Source organism: Miniopterus natalensis, chromosome 1, assembly GCF_054644295.1.
Source record: "Miniopterus natalensis isolate mMinNat1 chromosome 1, mMinNat1.hap1, whole genome shotgun sequence".
Lineage (NCBI taxonomy): Eukaryota > Metazoa > Chordata > Mammalia > Chiroptera > Miniopteridae > Miniopterus > Miniopterus natalensis.
The window spans coordinates 146,665,883-146,693,649 of record NC_142081.1 but is presented as its reverse complement, the minus strand read 5'-3'; positions in this window follow the sequence as shown (position 1 = coordinate 146,693,649).

Below are 27,767 nucleotides of genomic sequence, written 5' to 3'. Positions count from 1 at the left end.
CATGGCACATCTAATTAAAGTATTCCTTGTTCTGTGTTATATTAATCTATTTATAAATCTACCCCACAACATAATTTAAGCTTCCAGAGAGCTGTGATACTATTATGTTCATTTAAATAGAGTGATCTGGAAATAATTTACATATAATAATATTTATTGCATATTGAAATAATTTATAAAATATAGTTTAATCCATAGTTTTGGATACATTTAATATATTTAAAATATCTTTACAGAATCTTCTGTTTTAGTGATATCATTTACTTAAATTAATAAATCATGAATGAAACTTAAATTGCATAACTTTGAGGAGTTCTTAAGAGAAGTGTTTTGAAAGTGTTTTCTACTTGTAGATAGAGTGAATTGTTTTATATTTACTAACCTTGCTATCTTTGTGTGCCTATCATACATATTTGTGTACATTATTTAACCAAAAACTGATGTAATCCTTCCGTGCCATGTGCTCCCTGTGGCAGGTCCTCTTTGCTCAAAGGTGACTGCACCCATATCACCCATCACACAGGTTGTGCCATGTGACTTTGCGGCTCCCTCACCAAGTGGTGGGCTCCAGCCCCTTTCCCCTAGGATCTGGTGCAGCCCCCCTGACTCACTTGTTATTGGTGGGATGTGGTGGGAAGGACACTCCATGATTCCAAGGCTGTCAGGGGAAGTCCTTAATCCCTTGGAATCTTGCCTTTCCAGACATTCCCCCTTAGGAGGCTCCCTCTCAGGATCCCGTTGGCACACCTTGAGCGACCCAAGTCACACAGAGTCCTTAGGTGGCAGAGAAAGTTTCAGCGGAGCTGGCCCCACATGAGAGCAGCACAGGCGTCAGGCACCCGAGTGCAGGAGCTCTGGGGTGATGCCGGGCCCCAGGCAGCCGAGGCGCCGCCAGCTGTCTGAGCCCCCAGCTGAAGTCCGGACATTGTGGAGCAAACCTGAGGCCACCCGCTGAGCTTATCCTGGACTCCTGACCCACGCAATCTGATACAGCTTAGTTAGAGCGGCTTATGACACATGATGAGAGAACTGGAATACTCTCTCAATAAATAAATAATTGATATTCTCAGAGAACCACTTCTGTAAAATATATTTCATTTATTGGACTATCTCTACAGTCATGTGTGTGATTTCTTAATATATTCAAAATAAAATGTTAGCTAAGTAACATTGTAGGTTATATGTAAAACAATAACTTAAAATGGGAAATACAGTACTGTATCATTAAGACCATATTAAGCAAAATAAATCATAATTGGATGAACTAATTCCTTACTCAGGATATGTAATCTTTTTTATAAAAAATAATACTAAATATATAATCCCAACTCAAGTCACTTAAAACCTTAAACCTTCATGTATAATTAAAATAATGAGTAGTATATTATTATATTGAAAATAGCAGTTTTGCATTCATCTACACATACTGTCTTTTGATTTTCTATATTTATTAGCCAGTTATATAAATTACATAAAGACTGGCTTACTTAATGCATACTGAGGTTTTTCTCAAAGAAATGAAAGCTTCCCTCTCAAGTGTGTTTCAGTTATATTTCCTTTAAATCAGGGTAGACCAGTAGTTTTTACTCTTAAATATGAATGCTATAAATTGATTGTGGAAAAATCTGATCACATAATTATTTTCATTCCAAATACATATGAATTTTGGCAGAAAACAATACTAATAACAAACACTTAAATTGTTTAGATTATTAGCCAGGCATCTCTCCAAGTATTTCACGATCTTTACCGGATACAGATAATAATAGGAATAATATAATATGGTTCCCTGTTTATCCTTATTTTTACAGAAAAGGAAACTGAGGGCTACTTTCACTTAACTGGTGGTTCTGGGAGATAGGACTTAAAGCCAAGCCATCTGTCTCCAGAGATTGTGCTTTTAAGCTCTACACCCTACTGACTCTGTAGAGGCAGAAAAGCGAAGCAAGGGTTGAGTTGGTTAGAATTTAATGGCCACCCCAGTTAAAATGAATTTAGAATGTTTGTAGATTCTTTTGCAATCATTTCAACTTTTGTGCTATTCTATACCTTAAAAATTCAGCAGTTGAATTAATTTAAGGTACAAATAATTGAAGCCAGCGGGCATCCTGTTTACATACAAGAAAACATAAAAATTTGCTTTTGTATTTATGACTTTATATAAATCCTATTTAATATACCGAAGAATAGAATTAATGTCACTGCAAGGGACAAAGCAACCCAGGCGGCAGATGGCATCTGTTCAGCATCTAAATGAGGGGCAGCTGTGTTTTGAAAACGTGCATTTGATCCCATGTTGCAACATGACCTACCTGATACGCAGCAATTCAACGCCTGGCAGTGTGTGCACCTGAACTTCTTTCTAACTGGTCCCACTTGATATGTACTTCACCTTGTAGACATAGCTTCAATAATTACTGCTTTGTCAACATGTAAAATCTTTAGGAAAGTTAAAATAATTGCAATCTGTTAATAGAATCCTTTATATCTTTTTCCTGCCTTAGCCAACATTGTTTCTTTGTAGTTAATGTTATATTTTTAATGGACAGTATAAAATGCTATATTTAGAAAGATGACCATATTTGCTATGCATTTTTATTTTAAAAAATGAACTTTTAGTCCATTCCCTCAACTTCAGAAAAAGGAAATGACTAATATCATTAAATCAAAACTCTTATTTTTAAAGCTAATTATGTGAGGCCAAGGTATGAATATCATTATTATTATCATTACTCTGTCAATCTGGTTGAATATTTTTAAAAATGTATTTGATGATGGCACATTCTTCTCTCTCTCTACATCGCTCAGTTATCCCTCAAATTCCTCACTGTCTTGTATACTCTTCCTATACCCTCAATTCACTGAAAACATCTCTTTGAAGGAAATAAAAATCAGTAAGAATTGACTTCTGAATTTATTGACCACATCAAACCTCCAGAAATGGACAGCCTGCCCAGAGCGCAGTGTTTGATTTAAGCTTACTTAAGTAAATGTTGTCCCCTCTCAAGCTCTTTCTCTTCTTTTCCTTTCTTCATTAAGAGTGCTGGTGAGGCATAAAATCAGTTAACTCCCCACAACTCTCCCAGACTCTGCTGGGCTATTCTTGGTGTGTCACCTGCACAAACTTCAACCAATTATGAGGAGCTTAAATTTTTTTATCTTCTTAACTTTTTATGTGTTCCTTTTACCATTGTTATTTTAACCCAGTCTATGCTAAAATAGAAAAGGCATTTGCTAGATGTTTGAGGAAGACAATGACTAAGTCATAGACAATACTGGAGAGACCAGGGTGTATTAGCAGAAATGCTGTGGGAATTGATTAGGATAAATAAGCTTGTCTAAGGCTTCGGTGCTAGGACACTTGATCTGGATGGAAATCCACTTAACAAATGAGATTTATGGTGAGAGCAGAGTCAGAGTGGGGCAGAAAGAGAGTTATTCGGAGAAAACAGTGAGCACTAAAGTTGGAGCTATTATTGTACTTTTTGGTTATTTAAGATGGAAAAATTCAGAAATTAGACTCACAGTTGGAAGTTACATATCATCAATTATTTATACAAATGAATACCCTGTGTCTTTGAAGGAAAAAGCACTCAGTGCTTATGTGTTAAAAGAATGAGAGGTATAGGTGATTATATCTTATTGGTAGACTATAAAATATACCTGTAATACATTTTAAGCAATGATTTCCTACGTTATTTTTAAGTTATTCTAGAAAGAATTTGGAAAAGTCATAGTTCAAAAATGTATATAATTATAATGCTAAAAATATATAGATGAAGAATAATATGTATTGTATATTAGTAAAGACAAGATTAAACACATGAAGATTAATATCATTAGGATCTTTCACTTGTTATTAAATAACAATGAAATTAGGCTCTTAATTTTCAAAATGTTAAAGCAAAGCAAGAAAAATGTTCAATATAACATTCTTAGGTTTTTAGATACGTACTTTAAAAAACTATATATATGATCACAATTTTTACCATGGAGTAAAAGAACTTTGAGGACATCTGTGATACCATTAATAAATCCCCCCAAATAGACACAAAGCTAAAATGACTGCAAAAGGTTCACGGTACATTTCAATACATAAATGTGGGAGACCTTTTGTGTGTTACTCCTGCAATGGATTTTTCATATCTGACTGTGCTTTCAGCAAGTTGCAGGGGTTTTAACAATGTGGTCATCATTACTTCATACTTTTATACAAATTTACAGTATTACTGGAAACCAAAAAGAATTCTAAGGATTTTTGTTTGAGTGTTGACCTTGTGTTGGGCGATGGCTCTAAGGTGAAGCAATTCAGACATGACCTCTGCTTGGGCCCTACTTTGTTTACTTACCTGTTTTGTCTCACTTAGGTTTCCTGACCTATGTTACATGACTGACAGTCACTGAGTATTTGTCTACCCATATTTCCAGCTTAGGCCCCTGTCTCAAATATATTTCGGATCTATGAAGGTCAGAATTTATTTGAGACAGCCATAGCTTGTGTCAACACTTAACTGCATTTGCCCAAAATTCTGACACTTCTTAACCTCTCTGACATTTGATGATTGCTAAAGTATGAAGACAGAAACAAGAAAAAAAAAAGAAGAGAAAAAGTAAACAAAGAAAAGCCTAAGGTGATGTGGGTACAGGAGGGAAGCAGAGGCGCCCTTAGGTCATCCAGTTAGTTTACTGAACTTTAGCTAACCTGGGAGCTTGAAGGAAGGAGGTCAGATTGTCCTGCGGAGTTCATACCAATTTCTTTGGAGGCTGTTTAACACTATTCACATTTGAGAATGTATCAGAAATGCATGAGATTTTTCATTAAACTCACAAACTTTCCAGAAGTAATTTGATTTCTTTTATTTCTTAAGAAAATTTGGCTAAGCGGTGTAAGTTGTTTCAGCCAAGTACTCATAATGTGAAGGTGATCAAATAGTGTCCAGAGAGTTTGCTTTCAATGAATGAGCTAACAGACCACCAGCACCCCAACAAAAACTATAGACTGGGGAACTGGTAGTAAGAATATCTAAGGGTCTTGATTTATTATGAGAATATCAATAAAGCAAATTCACTGATGTGATTGTCATGAAGAGGCCAGAAATACCTTTTCTAAATGTACTAACTTTCAAACTGATTGGGCTGTGTACTTCTTCTGAATTTGCATCCTTGATTCCCCCCTTTCATTAACTGCCTGAATCGAAATGATCAGAAAATCCCCTTGGCTCTACCTGACCTCTTTTTACTATCTCCTCCTCAATTTCCTTAGTCCGCGCTACTAATAGCGTTGCCTGAAATACTGCAGTGATTTCTGAAATGGTCTCTCTCCCTCTGTTCTTGACTCCAGACAGTCTATTCTCCACACCATAGCCAGGGAAAGTATTTCAAAATCCAGTGTTATCATTCCCATAAATGTCACTGACCCATCAGATCCTTTAAGATCTGTGCCTCCACCATCCCTACAAACTCATCTTTCATCTCTCTCCTCATTGCCCATCCTACTCCAGCCGTGCTGTCCTCCTTGGTGTCCCTCAAATACACAAAACCTGTCCCAACTGAGGACCATTTCAACTGTTCTTTCTTTGCCTGGAATACCACTTCCTCCAGAAAGCCGTGGGGACTTTCCCCCAAATTCCTTAAGTTACATGATGAATGTCACCTTATCAGGGAGGACATTGTCCCAATCTAAGCTCCACTGCTGTCCTTCCTCTTTGCCCTATTTCCTTTCCTCTGTCCTTTTTGTATTTTTAAATGTGAACTATATCAAATAATTAAAAAATATATATGTAGTGTTTAAAGAAACAAATAAAATGAAAACCCATATACCTACCACCCAACAACAAACCTACTACCCAACAGAAGAGACAGAATTTTACAAGCACCTGTAAAGTACCTATGTGCCCCTCACAGGCTGCACCTACTCTATATCACATCCACTTCCCGGTACCTACTATTCTGATTATAGTTCCTTGCCTTTTTTTTAGGTTTACCCCATATGTATGTAAAATGAATGATATTTTACTTATTCCATTTTCTATGAAAGGAATGACACTTTTATCCAACTGCGATCTCCTGGATCCTAGGTCAATGCTCAACCACTGAGCCATGCCCGTCCAGGCAACTTTTATAAAACCTATGTTTTTTGTCACAATAAAGTGTTTTCACCCATGTTGGTGCATAATTCAGTTCTAGTATTTAACCAAGAATTCTGAAAGGTCTGAGATTTTATGCTACTTTTACCGGTTGGCCTGTCACAGTTTCATAAATGCCACTAGAGGATAAGAAACTCTTGGTCAAAGACAAAGTTTAATACTCATGCAAAATAAGCAACAGGAGCATCAACATTTTTGCCAAGTACCGCAAGTCCCAGTTTCCACAGGGTGACAAGGAGAATGCCAGGTGACACCTGTATTCACAATGGAAGGCTTACAGGGAAGAAGCCTTATGATTAGGAAACACATATTTTATGATGAGTGAATAGTATTCTTGCTCTTAACTGCACAGGGAGATATTTTTCTGGACAGTGAGCAGGCCTGTCTTTTGCTCTAGATGGAGGCCCTATCTCTCTCTTCTGCACTTATAAGCAAACCTGCCCTTTGTTCCAGAGGAAAATGCTATACATCCCAAGGTTTCTGTTTACACAAACATTCATGAAAAGATAGTCTGGAACAGAGTAGTCAGTGCCTCCCTCCTAAGAGATGCAGAAGTATAAAAAACCTAGGAAAAAATGTTCCCAGGGGTAAGTACAGCATCATTTATTTATTCTAAACTGACTAGAGGTTTGAGTGGTTTCTGGATCTTTGTACTATAAACAATACTGATGAAAACATTCTTATACATGTCTGCTGGTTCATATATTCAAGAGTTTTCAAGAATCTGCTCCTCAAGAAAGGTTGCTGGACTGTGTTTTCACCATCAGCGTGTAATCATTTTCATTGCATTGCATCCTCAGTAATTCCTTATGTTGTCAAACTTATATTACTAATCTCATGGGTGTAAAATCATATTTTAATTTATTTTTAGTTTTTCTCTCTCAATACTATTTAAGTCGATCATCTTATTTGTTTATTTTTGCTTCTAAGAAAATCCTGTTCTCTGTTTGAGCCATTTTTCTATTTAGATATATTTTTCTTGTTAATTAATAAGTATTCTTTATATGTCATGGATACCACTTTGTCAGTTTTATGTGTGCAAATATTTTTCAATTTGGAGGCTAGTCTTTTCAATATCTTTACATCATCTGTTGAAGAACACAGTCATATGGGCTGATTTATAATACAATTAAAATTGTTACTATTTTCCCTTATGTTGTTTTATAATATATTTAAGAAATCTATTTCTATTGAGGTCATAAAAATTCTTATTAATGATTTTGCTATTTTGGTTTCTTTTCTCGTATACTTAGAATAAATTAGGCTCTGGAATCAGAAAATCTGTGTCTTTTATCCTAGTACAAATCTGGGCCATTATTATTTTTATTAATGCTTCTTGCCATCCTCTCTGCTCCTTTATTTAGGTACTCACCAACTACTTATTGAATATCTATTGTATACCAAACTCAATTTGATATATGCAGGCTTTTTTCTTTCCTTCAAAGCCTCTTAGTCTTTTTTTTTATTTGCCCTCTCTATTTGAGCTGCATTCAGGTTAATTTATTCAGATCTACCAGTTCACTAATTTTCTTTCATCTGTGTCTAATATGCCTCTTATGCTGTTCATGGTTTTGCAAGCATTTTAAGAGAGGCATGGTGCATGAGACAAATATTTAGCTATTTCAGATAAACACTACTCTACAGGGCCCTCATGGTCTATCAGCTAGAGGCATTTTGCAACTCAGCTTCCAGGCTGACGGTTACCACAATCATCTCCCTCCTAGCATGGAGGTGATCTGAGGGGAGGGATTCCAATGCCCAGGGAGGTTGGGGGACACTGTCTTCTTCGTTGTTCTCTTGGGTTATGGTGTCACTGTCTGAGGCTCAGTCATCTCCAGTAGAAGGCTCTTGGGCTGGGGTGATGTTTGAGGTATTGGTGTGCTTGGGGGTGGTAGAAGCCAGCTCTGGTGGCCTTTCCATTTTGATACCTGTGCAGGGTAAGAATGGCTGCCTGGTATTGTTATGAGTATATGTGTTAGAGGACTGCTCAGGGTGGAACTACAAGTATGGGCTCCACTGCTAGCTGAGTAGATGTCAGTGAGCTCCTTCAGATCGTTGGGGATATGCCCTGCAAAAGAGCTTGGAATGTCCACGACCAAACTTTGCAGTGACCCCATCAACAATGCATATAGATTCTGAGGACATTGATAGGCTAATATAGGAACATTTTTGTGGATGGTAACTTTACAATTCAGGGGTCACCTACACTAAAACTATAGGAAGATTATTAGAGCACAAACCTGCCAGCCAGATGGTCTGATTTGGTAAATCTGGGAGGGTCATTCTGTTTGGAATGTAATTTGAGGCATGACAATAAGGAGGGAGTAATTGTTAAAGCATCTCTTCTGTTAGTACCATTTAATGTAGAGGGAGGTTATCCCTGGGCCAGAATCCATGCCTTGTAACATGCTGGCAGAAGTCCTTCTAGCAGGGCCTGCCAATCCTCGGTACTTAGTTATCCAGTACAGTTGTGCACTTGGCTGATTTTGTTCCAGCACATCTTCTGGAACAGGGTTAGGCCAGAGGGGTAACTAGCAGTCTTATTATCAAGATTGCACACAATACGAGTAATAGCTACAACAAAGGAGAATATTTGCCTTTGACTAGCTTGTGGGGCCTCCTTGGGAAAGCAATCTGAATACTGACCAAAGATAGCCTGTGTATGCTAATAGCAGGGATAGAACCTGGGGTTTCTGTCTGGATTTCATTTTCTATTGTGACTGGCATCCACCAGAGGTTGGGAACCTTTGTTTTGCCAAGAGCCATTTGGATATTTATAATATCATTCTTGAGTCATACTAAATTATCAACTTAAAAATGAGCCTGCTATATTTGGTTAAACATTTAATTAACTCACCTTTAAAGTGATAGCTGGATCTGCTTCTCTTTGGTGAGGCCTTGGCAGGGCCAGGCCAAATGTTTTTCCAGGCTACATACGGCCTGTGGGCCGGACGTTCCCCACCCTTGCACTAGATAGTGGGTCTCTTTTCCTCTCCCTGAGACCCAGCAGTTCTACTAATGGATCCTGGAACTATAATTTCAATCTCCCACAAAATTTTTGATAAATTTGGTTTAATTAGCTAGCCTTTGTTACATGAACAGTGAGGCAAAGCTGATGGCCTTAGCTTAGTGGCTGGTATTTTTTGATCAATAAAATCTACATAATCATCTCTAAGCTATTTAGTAGGGTTCGTGCCCTTGGGTTCTCTATTATAAGAGTACCTTGATCTCTGTTAGACAGTCAGCCTTCAGTTGGGTTGGCAATGTGTGGAAAATGTGAGATGATAGAAAAATCAAAACGGTAAAAGGAGCATTTATCTAGTAAGCTGTGAATGGCATCCTCTCTAAAGTCAAAGGAGTGGGAGTTCTCTGTAAGTACTAACAGGTAAGTTTTAGGAAAAGCCTGGTGGTTGCTGTGTGTGTGTGTGTGTGTGTGTGTGTGTGTGTGTGGAAGGGGCGCCGAGAGTGCAGGGTGGAAACCTGAGGGCTGGGAATAAAGCAGTATTACAGCCTGGGGTAAAATTTCTGTCCATTTGGTAGACCACTTATTGTTTGAAAGCTTGAGGAGTGTGTCTTTGCTTAGGCCATTCTGGCTCTTTACAGTGAAGGAGACTTGGGGCCAATAAGCCAAATGGAAATTCTACAAAATTCCATGACCTACAGCTCAAAACGAAATAATTTAGGAAGTGAACTGGGTACCTTGATCTGAATCTATACTGTCTGGTGGGCCAAAGTGGATAAGCGCGTACCTGGTTTAGAAGGAGATTACATAATGGGAAGCATGGTTCTGGCGGGAGAAGCCCATAGCAGGTGCCCAGTGAAGGAATCCACGTCGGTAGTTGCGTACCTAATAGATCCAGCAGAGGGCAGCAGCGGCCCTATACAATTTGCCATGCTGGTAGGATCTGTCTCCCTGGGGCACAAATCCCCAACTAGAAGCCTTCTAGGTTATTTACCACTTTGGCTAGAGCTCAGGTGAGGGATATGCTGTCATTTGCCTATGGCTGGCTAGTAGGTCTGGCATCTCTGGAGAAATAGTAGTCTTGGAGGCTGTGCCTGGTATTCTAGAGCGGGCTTATGTGGAGCCTTGGAACAGGCGTGCGCTTTGGACAAGGAGGCCACAATATGATACTGTGCTTTTGAGGTTTGTTGGTATGTGTGCAGAGACATGAGTGATCATGATTGGCATGTATGAGTTGGCTATCTTGTTCCAAATGGAGATTTCCGGAGAGGCTTCCCCTGAATTACGAAATTATCATTTTGCCATTATCCAGACAAGGCTGTGAGCCCACTGGCTACCGCCCAGGAGGCCATGAAGATGTATGCCTTTGGGAGTCTCATTTCTGGGGCATGTTGTAGGTGCAGGCACACTGCCACCAACCCCATCAGTTGGGATGAGCCCGGAAAGCCCTTCTCAATCGGGTGTACATCGCTAGCAGGATGACATGCTTCGGCTTCCTGGAGGGCTGCGTTGCATACAATGGGGACACTTCCATCAGTACAGAGCAACTCCTTTCTCAGTTTGGACAGTTGGTCCCAAAGGGCTCTCAAAACTGTTAGAGGGGCCCACAGCGGGGGTGCCACTAACTCTACCTTAATGTCAGTGGACTAGAGGTTGAACATGAGGGAAGCCACTTTCTTCTGTAATCTGAAAAGGCCTTTGACATAAGACTTAACTCTTTCCTGAAGGTATTTCCATTTTAACAGTGAGGCTTCAGTGGCCACTCTGAGCCTCGGTTTGTTTGGATGCCTGGGGGAAGTATTTTGGGGTTCCTAGACCAAGACCGGATTGGTCAATTCAAACTAAACAGGCCAAAGTTTTCTTAAGCTCCACAGGGGTTTTATCTAATGCGCATATAAGGGGAGGGTCCTAGAAGGCAGGGGAGACCCTTCATCACAAGGGCTGGTGGGGAAGTCACATCAGGAACTTACATTTCTTCATAATTCTGGGGCATGTTATCTAGGGTATGGGCTTGCTTGAGGGGGTTAGTGCCAGTTTAAGGCCCCCAGCAGGTTGTTCGAATAAATAAAGTGCATGCCAAGGCAGCAATACCATGGAGCAGATAAGCTAAACTTTCTAAAAGTGGTCCAGTTGGTCTTCTAGCCCCAGTTCTCTTCCTCTGTTTAAGACCAGGCTCTAGAGCACCTGAAAGCAGCGCATGTCCCTTCAGTGCTATTGTTTTCTTAGCCAGTAGATCTGCTTGGGATTCTGACATCACATGGTTTTCTAATGCTCATGATAACTCAAAAGCCCACTAAAGCATTTTTAAAAATGTTAAAGTTGCCCTATCGTGTGGCTCAGCTGGTTGGAGCATTGCCCCATGCACCGAGACTGTGGGTTTCATTCCTGGTCAGGGCACATACCTAGGTTGCAGGTTTGATCCCTGGTGGGGGACCAATGGGAGGCAAATGATGTTTCTCTCTCTCCCTCTCTCTCTGAAATCAACAGACATATCCTCAACTAATGATTAAAAACGTTAAAGTTGTCCTGATTGAGAGAGATTTCTCTGAGAATTTAACAGTTCTTCATTTTTCTTTGTAGCATGGAAATGACCTGACATTGCTTTTGCTCGTGTTTTATACTGTTGCTACGATAATGTAAGTCTTATAAGAACAGACTTATATTTGCCTTTGTCTGTGTATATGTGGGAAACACAAACAGTTCTGTCATATGGTAGTTGCTCAATCAGTACTTTTTTCAATCAGTGAATGTATCTTTCTCTCCTTTCAAATGTGTGCAGGTCTTTCATTTTTCAATAGCTTCTAACACAAGTTTTCCTTTTAAAAATTTATTTCCCACACATTTTTCAGAACAATATTTTGAAAATATATGATTGATTATGTGTTACCATTAATAACAGGGCTTCAGAGGGGGTCTGTTAGCCAAATACCCTCCCTATCCCATTGTTTCTGAGTTGCCTAGCAAAGATTTCACTGCCATGTATGTTCATGTATTCCATCTTCCTCAACTACTTGCAAACTGCCCGTTATCACTTCTAAAATGGAATACCCCATTCCCCTTCCTTTCTCTTTTTTCCAAAAATGTCTTACATACCCAATGCTGCCTCATTGTCCTTAGAATTTTCAGAGAATTTTCATACTTAACATGAATTTCCCATATGCATGTATTAAATTTTTTTTTCTCCTGTTAATCTATCTATTAATTTGATTATTAGCTAAGCCAGAAGAAATTAGAAGGTAGGGGAAAAAGTATAATATTTTTTTAGCCCCCACAAGGTTATACACCTATCTGCTCCCAATCCTCATTACTTGTTTACTTGTACTTTTTTTTTTAACATATCTGCACAGTATATGATACATTTTGGTTAAATAAACAATTGATATGTTCATGCTTGGACAGTCTGAAGTTTGCCTTTCTCTTCACCTAAGGGACTGTAGACACTGTCCTTTCAAAGGGTAGTCCAGCATTGCCTGACTCCCACATCCATTAAAGATCTGCATCTCCTTGATATCCCTTAACGCTGGTCACTATGCACTGATCCCCTGCATTAATCATGTGCTTCTGATATTTTGACATCTCAAGCCTTGGGGACTGGAGGGACAGCCCTTCCCAGGGAAAGCAATTCCTAAAGATAATAAATGACTCCCCAGGAAGGAGCAAGCCTTTCATATGCAAACTAATCAATCCAGACCCCCTTCCCCCCCCACAGCCTCATTTCCAGGTTACTTTTTCAGGTCAGCTGCCATTCCAGGCCACTGCTCCCCTGCTCTAGTCACCTCAGGGCCAGGTGTCAGACAACTAGGGGCAGCTGGAAACCCCAGAGTCCCCTGAAATTATTAAAGCTAGCAAATCCTAAACCTGCGTACCTTGCCAAACCTGCTTCATCCCACAGAAACAATATTAGGCTCTTGGCCACGCTCCCCCTCACCTCCTCTGTCTCAGACCCACCTTGGTGCCCCGTGACTTTGTGTGGTATGGCATGCCCCCTCCTCCAGGGTGAGCTCCTCACGACCTTTTCAAAGGCAATTTTCTCCTGAATAGTTTGCTTCACCATACAGGTACCTGAATAACAATAAAACCTTCATTTTGGCTTCTGTGACAGGGCAGTCACCTGATTTTCTGAGATTATTCCCCTTTTTCTGCATTCAAGGTTGGTTATATAATTCACAAGGCCCAGTGCAAAATGAAAGTTAGGGGTCTTTTGTTAAAAAGGGGAAAAGATGTCATGAGAGATACTGAAATACAAGACTTTGTTTCTTAAAATATTGAACTAGTTATCAAACATATTAGGAGTAACAATGATGCATGAGCAATAATGTAAATCTTCAAAAAAGTAGCCCTGGCTGGTGTGGTCCTGTGGTTAGAGCATCCGCCTCATCCAAGGGTCCTCCTCTGTTGGGGAGCCTGCCAGAGGCAACCAGTCCAATTGCTTCGTCTCTCTCCCATGCACACATCAATGCTTTTCTCTCTCCTTTCCCCTCCCTCCCTGCCTCCCTTCCACTTTCTCTAACAATCAATGGAAAAAATATCCTCAGGTGAGGATTAGCAACCACCAAAAAAATTACAAAAGATTACATTTGGCTCATATTTGTACTACAAAAAAATAATAATGCTTTGTTAATGTGATGTCTTGATTTATCATAGGATTTTTCTGACTCACATTTTAGCAAATTCATTTGTTAGGTCATTAAAATGTACACTTTTAGCAAGTTCATTTTCAATTGATATGATTAAAAATGATATCAGTTTCTCTTGGAAAATGCAAGATTTCAGTATTTAGAAGTTAAACCTCAATGTATTAAATAATGTTTAATACTTTTTTTTTTTTTTTTTAATTTGAGAAAGATCTTTTCTGTTGATGTAACTGTTCCAGGAGCTATTAAGCTTATTTTGTAGACTGTTACAACATTGTCACAATTTCTGATAAATTATTCCAAAATACAAATTTAATACATCTAGTATTAATTCAAGCAGAACTATTTTTATAAAAATGATTAAATGCATCATACAAATTAGTTTCATGTAAGTATGTATTTAATTTTAAATGAAATTTATACAATGGCTTTTTTAAATGTTTCCCTTGCTATTTCTTGTGTCTTGTGGAGGTTGTACAAGAAAGCAAAATTGACTTCAATATTGTTATATGGTTCAAAAGAACTATTTATTTATTGTATCACTGTATCTTTAGGTACAAGAAAAAAATTAATTTAAAAATTTGTTTTCAATAATTTGTTCATCTGAAGTTTCATATGAAAATATGTTTTTCCCTATTAAATGTGGCAAATCTTTAAATCGAAGGTGTATTTCTAAATCTGAAGGTATTTGCTTTGCAATGTCACAGTTTTCAGAATCAGAGATTGTAAAGAATTTGAATTCTGATGTCTTTCTAATATGCTTTATTGCAAGGACTATATGTAGACTCTATTTTGTAATAATTTACAACAAAGTTTGCTGCCTGAATACCAGCAGTTCCTGTCCTGGCGCTTAGACCAGAGGGTCAAAAGTGTGCATCCATCAAGGGCAAGCCAGCCTCCCCGGCATGCAGAGCCCTCTTCTGTCGCATGTTGGCTCCTGCCGCTGTCCCTCTGGGTCCTGGTCCTTGGCTTCCAGCTTTGGCCTTGAAAGTTATTCCCGGGCTGCCAGGCCTATTGCTCAGTGTGCCCATACCACCTGTAACACCTGCCGGACCTGAGACCGCCCTTGTGTGTGCTGCAGTTAGGCAATTTTTCACTGTTCACACCCCCCAGCCCTGACCACATCATCTCTGTGTCATTTAATTAATTCTATTGATTCTCCTTCTTTGCCCACCATTTTGCGTGAGCTATTCCAAGGATATATATATAGTCTTTTAGCATCATTTCTCTACCCTTTTGCAGGAATAAGTCACGCTAATAAAAAAAAATTTAACAGTCACCTATAATTTTTTAACTTCAAACCTGATCTCTTTCCCACTCTCTCCATGCCCTCTCCTGTCTATAGGACAGCTCAGATGATTCAGCTCAGATGGTTCACTCTTGAAACTTCATCGGTTCAGTGTGCTTTTAAAAAGTTATCTTTCTAGAAAAAGTGGGTTCTTTTTCAGTGTCTCTAAATCCTAAATGTAATGTCATTATTCTTTAAGTTAAGCAGACTCCAAGATGTCAACTTTTACTTTCTCTTTATATATCATTACCTTCTACTACGTTTGGCAATCATCACCTCCATTCTATATCATTCTAATAACTTCAGTCGTCTCCTTGTCTGGAATTTATTCTGTCTGAATAAGCTGCTTAAAGTGTTATCTTAGTGCACCTGTCCCCCTGTTACCTCAAATGTGCAATTAAACTCTATAATCAAAATTAAGTACAAAACTCTCTATCAAAGTACTCAGTGACGACCATGATCTAGATGGTTAAGCTGTGTTCAGACTTCACAACAAAACCTATTGCTCGGCTGGCGTGGCTAAGAGGTTGAGCATCAACCTATAATCCAGGAGATCTCCGTTCCATTCCTGGTCAGGGCACATGCCTGGGTTTTGGGTTTGATCTCCAGTCAGAACACATGCAGGAGGTAATCAATGAGTGTTTCTTTCTTGTATTGATGTTTCTCTCTTACTCTCTCTCTCTCACTCTCCTTTCCTGTCTCTCTAAAATTAATCAAAAAATAACCACCCACCCAGGTATGGCTCAAGGGTTGAGCATCGACCTAGGATCCAGGAGATCGTGGTTTGATTCCTGGTCAGGGCACATGCCTGGGTTGCAGCCTTGACCTCTAGTGGGGGACTTGCAGGAGGCAGCCAATCTATGATTATCTTTAATCATTGACATTTTTCTATCTCTCTCTCCCTCTCTCTTCCTCTTTCTGAAGTTAATAAAGACATATAAAAACACACACACAAAACCTATTATTCTTAGATAAAATAGCCTATTATTTATTCTTTAATATCCAAAATTCTGCATGACCTCACCCCACTTACACACACACACACACACACACACACACACACACAAAACTATGCTCAAATATTTTCTATTTTGTATCAATTTACATTGCCACTTATTCTATTGCCCTGGCAACTAAGAAATCCTTGACTATGGAAACCAACCACAATCAACTCCTTTCCTTTTTTGGTATGTCTTGTCTTTCCAACCAGATCAGAACTATAATTAAAGCCATTTGTTGAAGTTAAGCAGTATTTTTTCCAGAGATTATCTTTGTTGCAAATTTCATAGGTGTACTTAAAATAAGGACACATAAGTATGGTCTAAGAGCTCAATGGAAAAGAAGTTGAAAGTGATCTCTGTTTGGGGATTAGGCATAGACAGACATCTCTATAAAACTAGGCACCATGATGGGTGCTGGAGTAAAGGGAAGAACACCAGACTCCAGAGCTTGAGTGCAATAAAAGTCTGAGGAGAGGAGACCTGCCATTGCTTGCGGAAAGGGCTAGATTCCAGGGTCATGCGAAACTCTGTAACCCCTCCTCACATGAGGCCTGCACACCTGTGGTATGTGTGCACCCCCCTGGGAAGATTGTACACACTGGGAAAAATAGGGTGTTTGTCAGAAATCTGGGCAGCTGTGGGCACTGCCTTTCACAGAGCCACACATAGGAATAACGTTATGGATTTAGCTAAAAAACAAAAACAAAGACAAATAAGAACCCTGGGTTAAATTTTAACTTCAGATAAATAATTAATGCTTATTTTAGTATAGGTATGTTCCAAATATTGCATAGAATATACTTACACTACATAAATATATATAGTAATATATATATATATATTTTACTATATATATATAAAGCACACATAAATATATATAGTAATATGTATATATTATATATATACACTACATATGTTTAGTATAAATATATACACATATTTATTATATATACTTATACGTATATATGTGCATGACCACAGAGCTTCTGAAGAGGCCTTAATTTTAGGCGAGCAACACCACATGGCTCCCACCAGGGCCCACCAGTGTGGGACAATGGGATTATAAAAAACAGCCAAAAACTTCTGATACATTGCCTCCTTCCCCTCCAATGACAACCCTAGTCTAGAAGTCAAAATGACACTGCAGAGCTAATTTGTTCTTAGAGTAAGTTATTTCCTGTTAAGAAAAACACCCAAGTGACAGCATATAGCAGGTATTTATTCAGAGCTTTCTACAGAAGGGTGTCAGCCACCCTTTCCTGCCTTTGAGAAAGCATGTCCGGAGGTGGAGAAGCTTTATAGTGCAAAAAGGGAAGGCTTCAGGGGTGCTCTGATGGGGAGCTTTGGCAGGGGAAGCTGGATGTAAGGCACTTTATGTGGTTGGTTAGGGGAGATTCTTTGCCTTTAATTGGTCCTGAGTTAGAAGACAGGCAAAATGTAGGGACACTAGTATTCATTGTCCAAATCATCATTCTGAGCCAATTGCTACAGAAGTTACTTGGTTCCCTGGGCTGGTTGTTGCAGAGTTTGTGGGTTAGGGTTCTATTGCACATATAGTCTGATTACTGCCCAGTTGTATCTTTAATCTCTCAGCATGGATTTTTTTTGTTTTAATAATATTTAGGACTTTATTACCCATAAAAGTCATGAGTATTTTCATATCATTTCACTGTTGTTTCAGATATCCTCAATTTTATTATTTATATTCCATAATATTTATACTTATCACTACTTGGAATTAGGGTTGTTATTAGACCTACCACAAGGTCTTGTTATTTTATGCATTAGTCAAGTATTTATTATAGCGTAATAAAATACTTTGATAACTAGATTTCAATATACTGGTTTCCCTTGACATATTATGTATTATGTATTATGTATTATGTATTATGTTTTATTTATTTTTTTTAAGTTTAAAAATTTTTTTATTGTTCAAAATATTACAGAGGTGCTTTTTTCAGTATGAATATTTAAAAATAAAATTAGATGTTTAATTTAAAGCTCTTAGCAGTATCTGGCACAGCGTAGTACTCCATAAAGCATTGCTAATATTAATTATAATAATGGAAATTACTATATATTCTAAACTTTCCAGAACAGTAAGAAACATAGTAACAGCAAGTCTGGAATGTTTAGTTTCCTTCGTCTTGATTAGAGAATGTGTACAATAAGACTTGTATTGATTCATAGGAAATTGTCATTTTTGTAGGTCAAAATGTTTAAATATCTACAATTTTTAGTGGGCCTACTACCAAGTATTAATTAGAAATTATTATGGCTGATTATATATATTAAAATTACCTGATAGACCTTATCCTTACTTTAAAATATTTATCAGTAGTATCCTTCCCTTTAAACTGTTCCAGCCTACTATTTCACTCAGTGAAGGCACCAAAGTTTTAGAATCACAGAGGGAATGATAATTGCATGAAATGATTAGCACAGAAAAAATTGCTTTAAAAGGGAATAAATCAATAAACTTACGGAATAATTTACATCACCTTAATGTTGCTAAAAATTAGAACATCTCTGAAGGAGTAAAATGTTTGAAACTCAATCACTTGCCTGCTGTGGTATTTTGCAAAGTGCATTTAGAGAGAAGTGCCGCATAAAAGAATTAAGTATTTGTAATTTCAAGAGGGTAAATTAATCTGCTTTCCGCTAAGCTCAAGAGCTGCTTGGAGAAGTTTCACCTCCAGGTCTAGCTTGTTTGCTTTCTGTGATATCCTACTAGGAAGTGAGCCCACTTATTGCCTACTTAATTATTTGCATACATAATCTCTCATATTACTTGGTGATGCTGCTTTTAGATCCATCTTTATATGGAAATGAGAAACATGGCAAAAACACTCTACAGCGAGCCTAATGGCATTGTTCAGGTCGTTGATCTAATTGCTCCTTTTATTACCCACTCTACTTTCACAACTTTAGGTAAATTGGATGGGGTGGAGGCCTGCACATTTTATCTTAAAAAGCTGTTGAAATTTTAGTTAATGGATGATATGGCACCATTAACCAGCTATGGTTTCTATTATATTGTCCAGGTGAGCCAAACATGAAATCGAGTTTGTTGGCTCTGAAATGAAATAAGCATTACAGGTTGAGTATAGGTTGATTTTCCCAGACATCATCATTCACTGTATTAACGAAGAGAAATGCCAGAGGGATCAATGCAGTCCATCTTTTTTTTTGCACACAGATAGTATATCATGAATGCTCAAACTGTCTTGCTACTCATTTTCGTAAGAAAACTTTTGTTTTTTAATAGTTACAAACATGTACATTAACAGCGACTAACCCTGAATTCAAGTGCTACTGTATTTTAAAACTATGAGAGAAAATTGTATAGGGTAAATGAATTTCAATGTAATATTTTAAATATTCCAGAAGAGACATTTCTTCTCCATAATTTAGCTTCATTATTCTAAAAATAAGTGCTATTATTTTTGCATATGATAAGGTCATTCTTAGCTTACCCTGTTTCACATGTATAGAGAAAGGTAAAAGTCCTCACACCAATTCCTAAAATGTGTTTCCTTAAAAACTTTACTGTCTTAAGAGAATTATTCGGCATGAGTGCAAATATCATTGAGCTTTTATTAAGGTGTCTTTTTCATTGCAGTGTTTTAATGTAACCAGGACAGAAGCCAACACATATAGACTGATAAATAACTTTAAGTCTTACAATGGAAATCTGTGGTTGCATATAATTAGAATTATTATCTGCCCAGCAGATGGGTGCTTAGCCAGTTGGATGAAATTTCCATCTGAATAGCATTTTCAAAAAAAAAAAAAGCCTGAATATCCCAGAACATCTTTACATTTTTTCTTTCATCACAGCCCATGAGCTACCTGAAATAGCTTGGTATCTAATCGCAAAGGCTCAAATTCATTTATAGCATAGTAATTAAGGGGTAGTTATTACCTTTTATGTCTTTCGATTTACTCTTCCTTAATTTTACATTTACAAAAATAACACCGAGAGCAGTGCATATAAAACTAACTGCAGAACTTCTCAGGAACATCTTCCAGGCATTTAGCAGCCTTTAGCCATATGGGTTGTACATGTACAGCTCCAAAATGGCTCTTATCCATATACATTTAAGGAGAAAATTTTTTTAAAAGGAAAATATGTTTGGGTGATGCTGAGGACAAGTGTTAGCAACTATGAAACTGAATTTGCCACAGGCCAGCTATATCCATTTGTAAACCACTGGTTGCAGGCTTAACTTTTGTGTAATCAACTTAGCTTAATTCTTGTTTATCAGCAGTATTTCTAAATACCAAAAACACTGAACATTTTATTTTTTGGTTTGCTTCTCCAACACTATAAAATCTTTTTAGGACCAGTACTGTTTCATTTCAGAATCATGTCGCTGACTTGATGTGGTCCCTCCAGGAGCCCTGGGGTCCTCCCTCAGCCACCTGACCAGTCCCCCATTCCAGAGTCTGCCTGCTTTGCAGTGACCTTCAGAAGATGGCCTGGGAGCCTGAAGTTTCCACGCCCACTCAGAGGGCAGCAAGTGTCCGAGAGTTTACTTTCTGTTGATGCACTGAAGGAGGGAATTCCAGGTCCCTTGTCTGAGAGGTGACCACTTCAGAGCCCCCACCATGCGGGACACGCTGAGGCTGGGACTTCAACCAACATTTCAGCTTTGCCTGATACCTTTCTTTTCCTAGCCTGCTTTGCCCACTTTCTTTTTCTCAAACCGTCGACTCAAAGTCTGCTTCTCAGAAAAGCAATCAAACACAAATTATATCTGCACCTTTCACATTTGCAGTGTAAGGCAACAGGTTGATCAATAATTGTGGAATAAATGAATACTAGCAATGAGCCGAAAGTGGATAAAGAAGATATACTTGGATGAGGGTTAGTAAATTTGATTATTTTATGATTCCTCTTTTCTCCTTTCCTCCAGGGAGTGACTTGCTGTGGTGTGTGACTGTAAATTCTTAGAAACTATACAACCTACTCCTTGGCACTCAGTGGTGAATTTCAAATGCTGTGGGTCAGGGCAAAGGTACATAGAGAAAATTTACTGTAGTGAGCAGGTTTTTGTTTCTATGATCCTACAAGTGCAGAGACAGGTGTAAGTGTTCCTTGTGACTGAATGTGATAATCACAGGGAAATCTCTTGGGATAGGTGATAGCACAAAATCTAACTTTAATAGCTCAGTGATCAAGGGGAAAGAGCGGCAAAAAGATGGTTTATGAGAACCTGAATAATACGGATAATGTAGATAACAATATCAGAATCATGTATTTTCAATTTTAAAGATTTAATTTCAACTTTAAGTGAAATATTTATATTAAAGCTAATTTATCTGCTATTACTGTGAACCCCCGATTACTTTTACACTACATAATTATATTAAGCTTCATATGAGGAAATTATAATAAGACACAAACATAACTTTAGTCCTAAGAACTTTGATATCTTATGCTATATGCTTATTAATTTGTGCGTGAGACAAAGAATCTTTGACTTTTTTCTGAGGACGTATTTCATTTTCAAAGAAAACACCTTTAAATAAGTATGCATGAGGTTTTTAATGATTAAATTGTCTGTCGTAATTCTCGACTCTGGTCAGTACGATGCAATAATTAATGAATAAGTTAGTCGCTTTTAATGTTCCACAGTTTAGTGATATACTACTTACAGTGTCTCAGAATCTTTTAGAGTTATGCCTAGATGAGCAGGCATCTGATATATTGCTTCTTTGGTAAGAGTATAATAGCCAAAGAACAATTACTAGCTTTGTGAAGATGGCATTTTATCAATGGAACTTCCATTAAGTTAGCCTTCCATCTTGTTAATGTCATGCTCTTTTTTCAAGACCTTGACATCATTATAATGTGTCATTGTATGGGAAAAAATGTACTTTTTAAGTGCCATAGATATAAATGTGCATTTCTGCCCTGGTAAATTAGCATTCAAAACTTTCTTGCTATAGTTACTTTAAGGATTATACAGGAATAATATAGATATAAAAATATATCACTTTGAGAGGAAAAGTACTAGTTGCCCAAATGCTTGTTAATATTCACTCTTTACATATGGCATACCCCAAAAAGTACTTTTTAAAAGTGTTTTTATGTCATAGTCAGCATTCTGCTTCACTTGCCCTAATGGGAAAGCTTAATCTGAATTAAGTTGAATATTTATAGAGATGGCATTTTCAATAGCTATTTCCTGTATATGGATTCATCTTATTGGTTTGAAATAAAATGCTTTAAAAAAATGAAATGCTCTTTCCTCTTATGTGATTTGATTTTTATTGTATTTTGTGGGGAGAGAGCAGATCAGGAAGTATAAAGAGTAGTGAAATTAGCTGTTCTGTTGAATAAGTATAAAAGGCTATAAAAAGTGGTTATGCCTGCATAATGCCAAAAGGAAACATTAGAAACTGAAATTTTCAGGCAAATAGCCATTTCTTTGATTGATTGGACTACAAGTCACTGGTCTGATAGATTACTTTTTCCTCCAAGGAATTGCCCAGTTTTTTGATGAAGTTGACCAAATCTGTCAACTCAGTATGTGATATCTTATTGAATTGGGAAAATAACAATGCCTTCTCAATAAATCTGAGTGCAAAATACTTTACTAGCTATCTTCCTGTATTGTAACTCTGGTCATACGGTGACTACTTCTTCAAAATATTTAAAAATATTCTCTTATCCATTCGGAGATAAAAATTACAGATTTTTTTTTTCCACATTAAAAAAAGACTTGCTTTATTTTTATGTTTAGAACATCCTTTTCAATATTCTGATAATGTCTTCTTAGGTGTCAATAAACATTATAACTCTCTATAGTAAAAAATATTCTCAGATTTTCTATTATTCTGTAATGTAATAGCCAAGAACATAAATGAAATCAAATTCAGGTATTCCAAAGCATGAGGGGAAGATTTTTCCTCCTGTGGAGAAGAGCCACCTAGGCTTCAGAGTCCCAAACATTGTTCTGAAGATTCTTCCCCCTTTGGGGGATATCTTAGCTATTAACTGCTGGGCAAGGTGATTGGAGGCAAGACCTCTGGGGTTAGTTTCTGGTGGACTCTGACTCACAGAACTCAGTAGATTAATGCTCCTTCTCGAATGATTTAACCAAAAGACAACACAGAACTCTTTCCTTAATTCTCGCTAGCAGAGTTGAAACCAAGCCAGAAGATACAAGTTCAGTTTTGGTAAGAGTTCATATATAGCAGAAGAGAGATGCAAAATAGATTCAATAATTCCCTGCTAACGACTCCCAATAGATTGGCTCACTCCCTACCACCCCTTGACTACTGGTCTTACCCAAAGTGGGGGCAGCCTCCTAAACTGTATCACAGAGGAGTCCTTTCAAACATAACCTAGAATTTGAATTTCAGAACTCAAAGATTCTATTGAACAAAAAAATAATAATAATGTTTTCCATTAATTACTGCCTGCCTTCCAAGTATTGGCTTCTTTATTGTTGAAAAAAACCAACATTTGAATACAAAATATGTTTAACATCTTCACAAGAGATATGCACATATGGCTGTTGAGAAATTTTGTTTAATAGCTTTGCTAATCGCTTGAGCTACCTTCCTTTGTTTTTCCCTTTCCTTTTGTGACTAACTCCTCAAAAGTGTAGTTTATTCGGCTTATTCCACTGCTCAGTATATTGGGACTGTTTGTAATCAGATGTCTACTACTGCTTAACTTGAAACCGACAATCTGATCATAAAATCAAGTGATCCTTTCTCAGTCTGAACCTTTATAGATCTCTCCATAACCATTCACACAATGACCTTCTTAAAACTATATCATCTCTGACCTGGTCTGGTGGCTCAGTTGGTTAAAGCATCATCCCATACACCTAAAGGATGCAGTTTTGATTCTTAGTCAGGTTACATACCTAGACTGGGGTACAAGTCTGTAGTTTTGTTACAAGGTTCAAGATCATGCTGCTTTTCATCTCAATTGGTCTCTAATTTTTAACACTCCATAATTACAACCATCCCATTTTTGAGAGTACTTCTTAATCTGAACCATGATATCTGTTGACTGATCTATAATTATTCATTTTGATATCTAGCTAAATACCTAACACACCCCTCAAACACAAGTTTTAAACACCGACTTTATTTGTGGAAACAATTAATTTTTTGTAACTTTTTCTATCGGGTCTATAATTCTATTTTTCTTATTGCCTAGTCTCTAAATGCCTAAGTAACATTTTCCTTTTCTGTATGCTTCACTTTCTATATCTAATCATTTTCCAAATCAGTTTTCTCTCTGAATTACATGCTGATTTTGTCCTTTGATACCATTATCACTGTTTAAGTTGTTTTTCTCTTCATATCAGGCCTTAAATATTTTTTTTTCTTTTTTAGTTATCAAAATAACTCTTAATCATAGTAAAATATAAAATAGAGTGAAATTTGAAATCCTCTTTTAACACAAATGCTCCATTCCACCCATATCACAGTTTTATGTGTATCATTCCGAAAGAATTGTCATTCATGCAAGAAATATATTTCCAAATTATCTCCAAAGCAACTGAAATGATGTACTCTTTAATTAACAATGTGTGAGGATTCAATTTCCCCACAATCTCCCAAATCGTGTGTCATCATTCCTTAATATTTGACAATCTGTTCTCTTATTGTCATTTTAATTTGCATTTTTATTTATAAATAGGATTGAGCATCTATTCATATGCTTATTAGTAATTTGTATTGCTTCTTCTGTGAAATGCCTGTACATACTGTTTTTATTTTTATTTTTTCTTTCTTGTCTCAGTGTCTCAAGCCTCTCTTGGCTTCTGTGATGATTACAAATTATGTCAAGATTAATCTTATAAATTCACATCTACAGAATATTCCCCAGTTAAAATAATTTATATACTGTTGATTTTCAACTCTATAAAATTAAAAACTCTTAGCCTAGTGCATCAGTTAAGGTTCTTAGGTATAAGCATCAGGAGCCAGAAATCTGAATAATTTAAGCAGAAATGTATTTCATTAGAAGGATATTGAGAAACTCACAACCAGTGGCAGGGCTTGAGAACTATACATACAGGTCATGCATTTGAGGAAAAAGATACTCAGAATTATTCTACTAAATTATTTCAAGATACAGTAATGTTAATCTGATACCACTAATACTGGAAAAGTGGACACTGTCAATGGAGCTACACCCATAGAAAACTTTGGAAAATAAGCGAAGCTGACCTCACTGCTACCATATTTAGCTGATCATTCACTTTAGATTAAAAAACTGAGATGTGTATACCTGATTGCCTACACCCCCGTCTGAAAGTTATGTGGAAGAAAAATGTAGACAGCAATTATCTATCACGTTTCACTTCTATAGTTGAAAGTGTTCTGTGCTTCACAAGCTGGTGGATTTCCTCCACATGCAGGAAGGGTTTCCAAAGCTGAACGCTACAAAGAATGACAGATGTCTACTAAAGTTGCTATGAATTCCCTCTCTAATTTTCCCTCAGTTTTAAAAGTTATTTATTTTATTTTATTTTATTTTTTTTTAAATATATCTTCATTGATCTCAGAGGGAGAAAAGGAGAGAGAGAGAGAGAGAGGACAGAAACATCAATGATGAGAGAGCCATTGATCGAGCCCACAACCTGGGCATGTGCCCTGACCGGGAATCGAACCCCAATCGCCTGGATCCTAGGTCGATGCTCAACCACTGAGCCATGCCCTGCTGGGCTTATTTTATTCTTAATATAACTTACAGTCAGCTCATCTAGACATATCATTTCTAATATACCTCCTGAGTTTCTTGCCTCCTTTCTTTTCACTTATCCCATTCTTTCTGCCTGGATTACTTGCTTTTTGTCATTCTACCCATTTTCAATATTTCTACTTCAAACATCTCCTTTTTTGATGCTCTACTAACAAATCTTCTTTCTCTTGATTGACATATTATTTAATCCCCCCAAACAATAATATCCATTAAATTCTGCCTTGTCCTGGAATTATTCTAGTATGTGCCATCTTATTCTATTACTCTGTAAGCATCAATTTTATAGGGACAATAGCTTTTCATTTTCAATACATTAACATATTCAGAAGACTTGCCCGGCCAGCTTGGCTCAGCGGTTAAGCATCAACCTAGGATCCAGGAGATCTCGGATTGATTCCCGGTCAGGGCACAGGCCCAGGTTGCAGGTTCAATCCCCAGCAGAGAGCATGCAGGAGGCAGCCGATCAATGACTCTCTCTCATCATTGATGTTTCTATCTCTCTCTCCTTCTCCCTTCCTCTCTCTGAAATCAATAAAAATATATTTAAATATATATATATATTCAGAAGACTTAAATATCAATTTAAAGAGCGCATCAAAAAATAGATTTCTAATCACTTACCATTCATTCACTCGTCTGCAAATACTTATTGGATCCCCATTGTATATGCCAATGTTCTGCTCTGAGCTACAGATCCTACAGATATAATGGTGAACAAGACTGACTTAACCCTTTACAGATTTTAGAAACCAAACTACAAAAGTAACAGAACAAACAATATAAGTAAATAAAAATTTTAGTAAAATTATTTTAATGTTTGAAATATGCTTTGAAAACTAAATAATTTCCTATATAAAGAATAGTTTGTAGGAGGACAAGAAGGGTAGTGGTTGATTAGTTAGAATGCTTAATTGGCATGTGAATGAAAGATGATAAATAATTGCCTGGATTAAGATGGTAATAGTGGAGATGGAAAGGAGAAAAAAAAGATTCAAAAAATAGTTTGGGGGAAAAATTGGCAGAGCTTGATAGTGATTTGGATGCTGTATATGAAAGAAAATTCTAAAGGCTAAATCCTATTGTATTTCACAGAAACCATTCTCCCCACCAGCACTTTAATTGCCATTAACTCCCTGACCTTGCATCATGTCTGCTTTACTTTCTCTTTGTTGTACAATCTGTCTTCCCAGGCCATTGTAGATTGCAAGAGATCCTTGTATTCAGAACACTACAGACCCATAATTTTCAAAGTCAGTTGATCCTATAGCAGTAGAGATATATCAGGAGATAGAAACCACAATTTGAACAGGAAAAGTTTAATGTAAAGGATTATTAACTACAACTAGGGAGCAAATATAAAAAATGAGAACTCTAAAAAATATCCCAAAGCTAAAGGAGCACAGCCAAGGAAGGAACAAATTTGGAAGGGAGCCCTCATCCTAAGGCTGGGATTCAGACCTCACTGGAGAAGGTGGGTGGTTGCAGCTCACTGGATGGTGCAGAACCGGCTGGGTTGCCCCAGGCCTGCATTTGTCCACAATCTTTGGCCAAGCAGAAAATACCTTCTATATTAGATGGGCTAAACATCACAGGCAGAGAACCATGGCCTAAAATGACAAGTAGAAATGCATTTGGAGAACAGAAGTGGTTGGAGACCCGCCCAGCTGTGAGGGGTAAAAATGTGCAGGAAACAGCAGAGGCTGGCCAGCCGGAAACAATGTTCTAGGGTGAAGTGGGCTGAGACCAGCAGACTAATTTATTCAGGACCCTAGCAGCCACCCCTGGATAGATGGCACAAGGTCTGATTTGTACACTGTCTGAATGAGTGGGCCACTGTGAGTTGGTCACCAACCTACTGGGGCTGAGAACTCATGTTTTTTAGGAATTTATTACAAGGTTGCTGAGAGAGACTGCACACTCTGGGTGCACAGCTGGGACAGAGCATCAGTAAGTGTTTTTCTCCCATGCAACTGTAAGCTGTGCAACAGGAACAAAAA